The 11,868-nt window shown below is 43.0% G+C and overlaps 1 pseudogene; it reads left to right on the top strand.

The window, feature by feature from the left end:
• Positions 1-2,770: 2,770 nt before the first annotated feature.
• Positions 2,771-4,412, top strand: LOC101404774 (uncharacterized; annotated as a pseudogene).
• Positions 4,413-11,868: the final 7,456 nt, after the last annotated feature.

The following is an 11,868-nucleotide window of genomic DNA, read 5'->3' as shown; positions in this document are numbered from 1 at the left end:
AATGGTTATTGAGAAGGCAATCAACATTGTCTGTTACAACTGATAAATACTAAAAGTAGTCACTGAGCTCTTCTTCTTCTTTCCGTTTCCTTTTCCCTTCCCCAACAATTCAGCCTAGAAGCCATTAAGTGTGATCAACAATGTAAGTGTCGGTATCAGAGATGGAGAGCAGCTGTGGTCCAGAGCAGAGAGTCAGAGACTAAGAAGGGAGTTGGGAGTGGGGGACGGGTGAGCCTCATGCGGGGTGCCAAAGTCTGTGCAGGGTGAGGAGAAAGGCTTCTGCATAGGAGGGTGGGCCATCAAGGAATTTGGAGAATAAGCAGGGTGAAGAAGGTGTCCACTCAGGGAGTTGTCACCCAGCACAGTCAAAGCCAGAGCAGGATGAAGAGGGTGTCCACATGGGGTGGGGGTGGGGCACCCAGCATGGGACATCAGAGCCAGCACAGAGGGAGGAGGGTGGCCAGGTATAGGGGGATGGCCTGGCCCTGGGTATCAGAGCCCAAAATGGATGAGGAAGGCATCTGTATAAGAGGAAGGCCTAGTACAGGTGTTGGAGCCTGAGCAGGTGGGGAAGGAAGACATCCAACAGTAGAACAGCCTTGCGTGGGAGGCGTTAGCCCAGCACCAGGTAGCCCAAGAGGAGTAGGGAGGGCATCAGTGCAGGAACGAGACCTGTCATAACATATCAGAGCCCAGGTGGGGTGAGAAGGACATCCACAAAGGGGAAGAAGTGACAGTAGCAGGAAGAGATTGTTTATATACAGCTAGATTGAGCAAATAAGCAAACAATTAAAAGCAAAATACCCTCCTTGGTTACAAATATGGAAAGAGAAAACTAGAATGAACTCTGCAGTGCTGGGTTGGAATTGTGGTATCTATTTGTCCTCATGGGTGTCAATGAATAGAGATAGTTATAGAAATATATATAGATATAAATGTGTATATGTGTGTATATGTAGGGGAGGCAAAAACTTTACCTCTACCCTCTTAAGGTCTCTGGCTGGGCCTGAGAATTAAATTGACATAAGACACATTAACAGGAGAAAAGCATACAGATTTATCTAATATAAGTTTACGTGACATAGGAGCCCTCATAAGGAAATGAAGACCCAGAGAAGTGACAAAACCTAAGTTCTTATATATTAGGTTGAACAAAGGCAATAGTGGAAAACTAACTAAAATATACGGGGAGACTAAAGGAATGTAAGAGTTATTTTAACAAGGTCTGTTTCTATAGAACTCCCTCAGCCTCAACTCCCCATTCCTGCTGATAATGGTTCTTCTCTCTTGGTATAGGGAGGGCATCTTTCACCTGGGAGTTTCATCTCCTGCTTTCAAGGAGAAAAGGGGAAGTTAAAGCACCCTTCTTTGCACCTGCTGTTTTTTAAGTGCCTTTTGCTCAAAATAATCCTTATGCCAAAGTGGCATATTTTGGGGTAGCATATTCTGCCACCCTTCATATATGTATACATATATGTATGTGTGTATGTAAATACACATATTCCTTAGGTCTGTCCACTGAGAGACTTGGGAACAACACTACCCCAATAGCAACAAACACACCTAGCACCCAGATCTTGGCTTTTAAATGCCCTTTTATTTTTTATTTTATTTTTTAATTTATTTATTTTTCCTCCAAAGCCCCAGTAGATAGTTGTATGTCATAGTTGCACATCCTTCTAGTTGCTGTATGTGGGACGCAGCCTCAGCATGGCCGGAGAAGCGGTGCGTCGGTGTGTGCCCGGGATCCAAACCCGGGCCCCCAGCAGCGGAGCGTGCGCACTTAACCGCTAAGTCACGGGGCCGGCCCCTGCCCTTCTCTTTTAAAAAGAACTAGGGTCCCTTAGTGAAATGACAGATTCCAAGGCTAAGGTAGGGAAAATACAAGATGAGCCTGGAATAAAGTTCTCATAGAATGATGGAAACGTTAATTTGGAACAATTTGAGTATCAAAATAAATAATGATAGTAACAGATTATAACCCATTGAATAAAATAGGAAATCATGAATCCAAACTAATGAAAATAAGTGAGTAAATTGAAGGTTTGTTGAGGAAATTTTAACATAGCCTCAAAGTTTACATAATTGCATAATTTCATATCTAATTTATATATTTACATAGTGGTGAGGTATTACAAAATATTTATTAATTGCAAAGCGAAAAGGAGTAACTTCATAGTGGAGAAGCCTGGCAGACACTGCCTTAATTAATGAACTGAATTTAAGTCACCAATCATGAGACAAATCAAAATTGTGCTAGGATGGCGTGAGAACACAGTATCATTTCTTTTACACTCCTGCTAAAACTGAATAACCTACATCTAATCATGAGGAAACATCAAACAAATCCAAATTGAGGGATATTCTACAAAATAGTGCGTCTATAATCTTCAAAAGATTCAAGGTCATTTGGAAGCCTAGTAAGAGGGTGGCAAAGCTGTGAGATGGAAGAAACCTGGGCTCTTGAATCGCCACCTACTGATCAGGAACATTGGTTTTTTTAATTTATGGAGTGAGAATTAAACTTCTGCTTGAGCCACTATTCATTTGGGGGAGCAAAAAAAAGTATCAAGGTCATGAATGTCAAGGAGAGACTGAGGAGCTAACTGTTCCAGATTGAAAGAAATTAAAAATCGGGGCCGCAAACTGATGGCCTCCTGACAGAGCTAATCCCTGTCTTCTGGCTCTCCACCTGGTCTGCTAGTCACCATGCCCGCTGCCCTTGAGAAAGGCGCCACTTCTGTTTTCTCTTCCCACTCAGATCTAGGAGATGCTGCCTGGAGCCTGGCTATGCTGGGCCTGCCTCCTGCTTGTGGCCAGGCTCGCCCAGCCCTGCCCTGTGGGGTGTGACTGCTTCATCCAGGAGGTGTGCTGCTCCCATGAGGAGCTGGCCGCCATCCCGCTGGACATCCTGCCACACGCCACAGACATCATCTTCATAGAGATCTCGTTCACCACAGTGGGAGCCATGGCCTTCAGCAGCAGCTCCAACCTGACCAAGGTGGTCTTCCTCAACACCCAACTCCGCCACTTCAGGCCAGATGCCTTCTGGCTGCTGCCCAGGCTCAAGGACCTGGAGATCACTGGCAGCGCCTTTTCCAACCACAGCACCAACATCTTCTCCAACTTGACCTTGCTGGGCAAGTTCATCCTCAACTTCAACATGCTGGAGGATCTGCCCCAGGACCTCTTCCACCACATGGATGCCCTGTAGTCCCTCCAGCTGCAGGGCAACCAGCTCCAGAAACTCTGCCTGGGAGGCTCTTCCAGCCTCTGAAATGTCTGAAGACCCTCAACCTCGCTCAGAACCTCCTGGTCCAGCTGCCTGAGGAGCTGTTCAATCCCCTCGGCAGCCTGCAGACCCTGAGGCTGAGCAACCATGCGCTCTCCAGCCTGCCCCAGGGTATGTTTGGCAAACTGGGCAGCCTGCAGGAACTCTTCCTGGATGGCGACTCCATCTCGGAGCTGCCCTCAGAAGTGTTCTCACAGCTCTTTTGCCTGGAGAAGCTGTGGCTGCAGTGTAACATCATCGGGCACCTGCCCCTCTCAGTCTTCTCCTCCCTGGGCAACCTGACCTTCCTAACTTGCAGGGGAATACACTGCGGATGCTGCCGCAGACATCTTTGCCCATACCCCAGGCCTGGTTGGCCTATCCCTGTCCCACAACTAGCTGGAGACTGTCACCGAGGGAGCCTTTGCCAACCTGTCCAGCCTCAGTTCCCTTATGGTCTCACCCAACGCCATCATCCATCTCCTGGCCAGCATCTTCAGGGACCTGGAGGAGCTGATCAAGCTCTACCTGGGCAGCAACAACCTGACAGCTTTGCATCCAGCCCTCTTGCAGAACCTGTCCAAGGTTGAGCTGCTCAGTCTCTCCAGCAAGCCCCTGACCACTCTCATGGAGGACATCTTCAACACCAACTACAACCTGTTCAACCTCACCCTGCACAGTAACTCCTGGCAGCGTGACTGCCACCTGGCCTGCCTCTTCAGCTGGCTGCACCAATACTGCGACCAGCTCTTCAACACCCAGACCTATTGTGCGGGCCCTGCCTACCTGAAGGGCCAAGTGGTGCCTGCCTTGAAGGAGGAGCAGCTGATGTGCCCTGTCACCCGGGACCACTTGGGCTTCTAGGACCCGGGGCTGGAAGACAGGGAGCCAGGGGGCAGCTGGGACCTGGCTGCAGAAGAAAGGGCAGCCTGGAACCGGTGCACCTACAGCAACCCCAAGGGCACTGTGGTGCTTGCTTGTGATGAGGCCAGTGTCACTGGCTGAACATCCACCTGTCTCCTAGGCAGGCTCGGGCTCCCTGGGACTGATGTACAATGCCAGTCAGGAGTGGGACTTCAAGTCGTGCTGCAGCTCTGTGAGGATCACTGTGTCTATTGAGGCTCGAGCAGGGGAGCCCTAGGTGCAGGCCAGACAGAGCCAGGAGCCGGGCAGATGGCCTCCGGGCCTGAGCAGGTGAGAAATAGGGGCAGAGGGGAAGCTGAAGCTTTGGTTTTTCAGATGCATGGGACTTAATTTTATCTCCAAGGTGGAGGAGGTGGAGGCGGCCAGCTCCATCACCCAGAGTCTCCTCCCCTTCTTCCTTCATTACTCTGTCTCAGAGTCTGAGGCCTGACAAGGCCTTCCGTGAGCTTTGCAAAGCACCCATTAAAGCTCCATCATGGTCTGGAGAATTAAAAAAGTCCGCTCAAAAAAAAAAAATTGGAGCCGGCCTGGTGGTGTAGTGGTTAAGCTCGCACTCTCTCCTTCGGCAGCCTGGGGTTCACAGGTTCAGATCCTGGGCATGGACATACACACCACTCGTCAAGCCATGCGGTGGTGGCATCCCACATACAAAATAGAGGAAGATGGGCACAGACGTTAGCTCAGGGCTAATCTTCCTCAACAAAAAAAGAGGAAGAATAGCAATGGATGTTAGCTCAGAGTCAGTCTTCCTCACACACAAAAAAGAAAGATTAAAAAGACATGACAAAATGCAAATCAAAACCACAGTGAGATACCACTTCACATCTATTAGGATGGCAATTATCAAAAAAGCAGAAAATAACAAGTGTTGGCCATGATGTAGAGAAATTGGAACACTTATGCATTGCTGGTGAGAATGTAAAATGGCGCAGCCACTCTGGAAAATAGTATGGCAGTTCCTAAAATAATTAAACTTAGAATTACCATGTGACCCAACAATACCACTTCTGGGTATATACCCAAAAGAATTTAAAGTAGGAACTTGAACAGATATTTGTACACAAATGTTTGTAGCAGCATTATTCACAATATCTAAAAGGTGGAAGCAACTCAAGTGTCCTTAGATGGATGAATGGATAAACAAAATGTGATATATATGATACCGCCTCAACACAAGGTTGACATAAGGGAAGCCATATTGTAGAAAAGAAACCCTATTGTAGCTTTGAATGACCTCTGATTAACTAACCCAGACATGCTCTGTAGATTTTATGGCCCCTCCCAGCTGCTAGAAGTTGATGACTTTGTTCCTTTGAGTTCCTTAGGAATGTAATAACCCCTGGGCAGAGAGTCTATGCTGATAGCCATCATCAATGACAACTGAAAGATCAGAGTATGGGGCGTTGCTCCAGTCTCTGATGCATATCCAGTAAAACAAAAGACTATCAGGAACTAAGACCAGATGTCTGCCCTCCACCCCCCACCCCCCACCCCCGCCCCCCACACACACCCCCTCCAGAACAGCTGCTTCCTCCATCCAGAGACCAGCCCCGTATATAACTGGCCTGTAGTCTTTGTTCTGTAAGATGGTTCTTTCGGACATTAGTCGGTCATCTTCCCCCTTGCTAGCAAGCTGTAATAAAAAGTCCTGTCTCTCCTAACACCTTGCCTCTTGACTATTGGCATGTCTTGTGGTGGGCAGACGACCCTGCCTTGGGTGGTAACATATACATACAATGAAATGTTATTCAGCCTTAAGAAGAGAGGAAATCCTGACACATGCAACAACATGGATGAACCCGGAAGACACTATGCTAAGTGAAATAAACCAGACACAAAAGGACAAATATTGTATGATTATATTTACATGAGGTACCTAGAGTAGAAGCAGAAAGTAGAATGGTGGTTGCCTGGGGCTGGGGAAAGGAGAAAATGGGGAGTTATTGTTTAATGAGTATGGAGTTTCATTTTGGAAAGATGAAAAAGTTCTGGAGATGGATGATGGTGATGGTTGCACAACAATGTAAATGTACTTACTGCCACGGAACTGTACACTTAAAAATGGTTAAAATGTAAATTTGTTTTGATACAAAGGACATTTCTGGAACAATTTGTAAAACTTGAACACAGTCTGAGGTGGTAGTAATGTACGGATGTTAATTTCCTGATTTTGATGGTTGTGCTGTGGCTATGTAGGAGAATGTCCTTGTTTGTAGGAAATACATGAAAATGTTCAGAAATGATGGGGCATCATATATGCAGTTTGTTCTCAAATGATCCAGGAAAAAGAAAGTTTTTGTGCTGAACTTGTAACTCTTCATTATGCTTGAGATTGTTTCCAAAAATTTTTTAAAGGTAAAATAAAAATGGAAATTAGCAGTTATCTGTTAAACAGTTGAGAAAAATGAATCCTGGGTTAGTTTTAGCATCAGGATTTAAACACAGTTCTCCTGGATTACAGTCTGGAGGGCCTTCCCATATAGTCAATGCAATGTTAATAAAATAAACACTCCACTGGTGGTATAAATATATAATATAAAATATATAAAATATATTATATATATAAAATATAAATATAATATATTTATATTATATTTATCTTCCTCAAGGAAAAAGAGGAAGATTGGCAACAGATGTTAGCTCAGGGCCAATCTTCCTCACAAAAAAAAAAAAAAGAAGAAGAAGAAGGAGGAGGAAAGAAAAGGGAGGAATTGGGATTTCCCAGTCTACAGAAATTTTGACTTTTTTTATGCCTGTGAGGAATGCCTGAACTGAAGGATGCCTCCTGCTCTGCTGTATTAGCACAAGGGAAATCCTAGTGGGCTTCAAATGAAATGCAAATGTGATTTACTCATTTCCAGAAAGTTGACTCTTTACTGACCCTTTCCAGGTCATTACTAACGGCTCCACCCGGACCAGTTCATTTGCCTTTGTTCTTTAGATATGAGAAACCATATTATCTATTATCTAAACCAAAATACTTGAGAACGAAAGGGGATGCTATTAGTAATTTTGCTGTATCCTGGGAAATCCAGGGCATAAAGTCACCCTATTTATATACCATATGATTTTGCCATGCTTGAGGGGAAAAACAGGTTTAATTGACTTCAGATGTTAGTAGATGTAAATTGAAGCACAAATCAGATATCTTTCTAGCTCGAGAGAGAGATATTGATTGATTTGTGTAAGATTTGGGACACATGGCACAATAATTTTAATAGATATCCATTTTATAGTATAATGTAGTCCACTAAATTTTCTTCTTACCTGGCTTCTGCTTCACAAATAAGCTGATTTTATTATAACTACTTTAACAACTTTGAAAAATGCTTTTGCTAGCTCCTTAGATTTTTGTCCGTTTACATATGCTGAAATCTAAAAGGGAAGTAGTGGCAGATACAGTAGGTTGGCTCACTCTGCCTTCTTTGCAAACCCTTTTTTGTTTGCTTCATTCTAACGCAGAAGCTTTTGTTTCCAGACTCTCTTGTTGCTAAGTGTGACGGCGTGACTCAATTCTACCAATGAGATGCAAGTGGAAGCCTGCTGCTGCTTCTTCCTTTTCCTCCTCCCTGCTTGGAATGTAGAAAATATTTGATGCACAGCATCCATCAGCAAGAAAGCAGGACAGGAAGATAGAAGGAATATGGTTCTTTGAGGACATCTTTAACCTCCCAATACCAGCCCGGGACTACCTACCCATGGACATATAAAACAAATAAACCTTTCTCTTTCTTTTTTTTTTGTGAGGAAGATCAGCCCTGAGCTAACATCCATGCTAATCCTCCTCTTTCTTCTGAGGAAGACCAGCTCTGAGCTAACATCTATTGCCAATCCTCCTCCTTTTTTTTCGCCAAAACCCCAGTAGATAGTTGTATGTCATGTTGCACATCCTTCTAGTTGCTGTATGTGGGACGCGGCCTCAGCATGGCCAGAGAAGTGGTGCCTCGGTGCATGCCCGGGATCCAAACCCGGGCCGCCAGTAGCGGAGAGCACACACTTAACCACTAAGCCACAGGGCCAGCCCATAAACCTCTTTCTTGTTTAAGAAAGTTTTCTGGTAACTCGTAGCTGAATGTAGTTTTACTCATATAGAAACCATGATTCAAAGTTATATATACATATGTGTGTGTGTAATATATGTATAGTATATATCACACATATATATGTAGTATGTATATCTATATAGTATATTTTTAAAATTTAACAAAATATTAGAATATAGATTAGAGTAGGCTAACTGTTGTAACAAACAATCGCCAAAATCTCAGTAGCCCAACTCAATAAAAATGTATTTCTCCTCTTTCCTCTCTTAGTATGCTGCAGGGGCAGACAGGTAGGAGGTGGGGTTGCATTCAGGCTGATGTCCTATTGCAGCCACCAACATGTGGCTTTTAAGACCACTGAGAAGGGAGAGACAGATGAGTGGGCTTCTGCATAGAGGATCCTATATCACTTCTATCTGGATTCCATGGGGCAGAACTAGTCACATGGTCCCACTTAGCTGAAAGAGCAACTGGGAAATGTAGTTTTTCTGTGTGCTCAGGAGGAAAATGAACTGGTTTAGTAAATATATTGAATTGTCTTTGCCACAGGAAATTTTATGGAGAAGGATAGAGAATTAAGAACATCAAGGGGCCAGCCCCAGTGGCCTACTGGTTAAGTTTGAGTGCTTTGCCTCAGCAGCCCAGATTTGGTTCCCAGGTGAAGACCTACACCACTCATCAGTGGCCACGCTGTGGTGGCAGCCAACATACAAAATAGAGAAAGATTGGCAACAGATGTTAGCTCAGGGCAAATCTTCCTCAAGCAAAAAGAGGAAGAGGGAGGGGCTGGCCCAGTGGAGTAGCGGTTAAGTTCGGGCGCTCTGCTTTGGCAGCCTGGGGTTCATGGGTTCAGATCCCAGGCACAGACCTACTTACTGCTTATCAAGCCATGCTGTGGTGGCGTCCCATATAAAGTAGAGGAAGATGGGCATGGATGTTAGCCCAGGGCCAATCTTCCTCAGCAAAAAAGAGGAGGATTGGCAAAAGATGTTAGCTCAGGGCTAATCTTCCTCAAAAAAAAAAAAGAGGAAGATGGAAACAGATGTTAACTCAAGGAGAATCTTCCTCAGAAAAAAAACCCCAAACAAACCTAGGATTCAAAAATCCAAACATAATGCAATAAAAATTAAGGAAGTGATTTTTTAAAATATTGCTACACTTGCTTTCTTAAAATAGAGTTCAGCAGAAACTTAATTCATTAGAGTGTTTGTGAAGTATGATATTTTCATAACTGAGTTTTCTCAATAACTTAGGAATAACCCCCAAATTCTTGCTCTTTTGATTTTTCTTTAAAATCTTCTAAAATCTTTGTGTGATTTATATCTCAAGTAATACAGTATACAAATATTTATTGCCTTCAGTATATGCCTGTAACAGTTTCCTATTGCTGCTGTGACGAATGACCACAAACTTGGTGACTTCAGCAACACAGATGAGTTCTTTTACAGTTCTGGAGGTCAGAAGTCTGAAATGGTCTCAGTTGGTTAAAATCAAGGTGTTAGCAGGGCTGTGTTCTTCATGGAGGCTCTGGGGAGAATCCATTTCCTGACTTTTTCAGCTCCTAGGTGCCACCTGTTCTCCTTGGCTCATAGCCCCTTTCTCTATATTCAAAGCCAATAACAGAGCATTTTCAAGTCTCTCTCTGACTCTGACATTTTGCCTCCCTCTTCCACATTTAAAACACTCTTGTGATTACATTGGGCCCACCCAGATAAGCCAAGAGAATCTCTCTATGTTAATATTAGCTGATTAGCAACTTTAATTCCATTTGCAACCTTAATTACCCCGTAATAGAACATATTCACAGGTTCTAGGAGTTCATTTATTGACATCTTTGGGGGCCCATTATTTTGCCTACCATGATGTCATAAAAAAATTGTGATGATAAATGTAATATGTTTATTATAGAAAATTGGGTACGTACAGAAAATTATAGAAATTGGTTACATACAGAAAGATACAAAGAATAAAAATTAAAATAAGGTGATTCTGTCAGCCAGAGATGACCACTACTTCCGTTTTGGTATTTACCTTTCAAAAATTATATCTCTATATCTATGTGTATTTTATTGTATTTTATTTTTTGGTGAGGAAGATCAGCCCTGAGCTAACTGCTGCCCATCTTCCTCTTTTTGCTGAGGAAGATTAGCCCTGAGCTAACATCTGTGCCAATCTTCCTCTATTTTGTATATGGGATGCCACCACAGCATGGCTTAATGAGCAGTGTGCAGGTCCGTGTCTGGGATCCGAACCTGCAAACCCCGGGACAGCGAAGCAGAGCACGCAACTTAACCACTACACCGCTGGGCTGGCCCCTCTATGTATATTTTAAATTAGATCATACTGTGTATTCTTTTTCATTTTATATCAATATCTTCCTAAGTTAATAAATATGATTCAATACTATTTTCATCCTTCAAAATTTTATTTTTTGAATATGTAAATCATTTACATGGTTCAAAAGTCAAAATGATATGCAAAGGTATATTTAGAGACATTTTGCTCCTATCTTTATCCCCTAAACCTCATTCTCACCAATCCCTCTAATAACTTTTTCATTAGTTTCTTTTCTTTTTCTTTTTTTTTTGCTGATGAAGATTTGCCCTGAGCTAACATCTGTTGCCAATTTTCCTCTTTTTTTTTAATGTGAGCTGCTGCCACAGGATGGCCACTGACAGATGAGTGGTGTGGTTCCACACCCGGGAACAAAACCTGGGCCACCGTAGTGGAGTGTGCTGAACTTTAACCACTAGGCCACCGGGGCTGGCCATTTTCATTAGTTTCTGGTTTTACTTGCTGTGTGTGTTGGAGTTTTTTTGGAAAAAATATGTGTACATATTCATATTTCTCCTTTTTTATTATACAAAAGGCAGCATACTACATATATAAGATTTTGCAGCTTACATTTTCACTCCTCACCAGTACAGAGATCTTCCTTGTTGTTTTTTGTGGCCACATAGTACTCCATTGTGTGATTTTTTTTTAAAGCAAACCTCAAATTTGAATAAAAAGAAAGACAAACTTAATTGTGTATCATATAACACAACTTCAGAGAGAAAAAGAATTAATTCAAGTAACTTTGAGCACAGGCTTTGCACTGTACCCATGAATTGAAGGCAAAAAGAACTATAATGCAATCTTAAAATTTTACTTAGAAGATTTGTTGTTGGTAGTGATATTGGTGTTGCATCTCTGAAACTCTTTTGTTTGTAATATAGAGAAGAGCAAATGACTGATATTGAGAACCAGGGTTTTCACTGTGGGAGAAGGAAAATACAAATACAGAATGGGAGAAAGTGAGGACAGACCTTATGATGTGTGATTTGAATTGGAGCAATCAGTGAAACCTCATGGTTTTTGTTTTGTTTTTAAGTGTATTTCCTAGCTTTATCTACTGAAAAGGCCTAAAAGCAATGACAACCCAGAACCATTTCTAAATATCATTCTCAACTGTAAAGAACCAGACTCCTTAGGGAAACAGCCGAGTCCAGGTCTGGGGCAGAGAAAGTACAAGATAAGCCTGCACTGTTGATTGTGCCAGAAAGCAAGGAAGTGTTCAAAGACTATGGGAACATATTAAAAGGACAAAGGAGCCAATGTAAAGGGTCTCTCACTGTCCAAATTTGAGAC

This window comes from Ceratotherium simum, chromosome 2, assembly GCF_057802395.1.
Source record: "Ceratotherium simum simum isolate JZ-2026a chromosome 2, ASM5780239v1, whole genome shotgun sequence".
Taxonomy (NCBI): domain Eukaryota; kingdom Metazoa; phylum Chordata; class Mammalia; order Perissodactyla; family Rhinocerotidae; genus Ceratotherium; species Ceratotherium simum.
The sequence above is the reverse complement of the archived record's forward strand: the minus strand, read 5'-3'. Positions and strand labels throughout refer to the sequence as shown.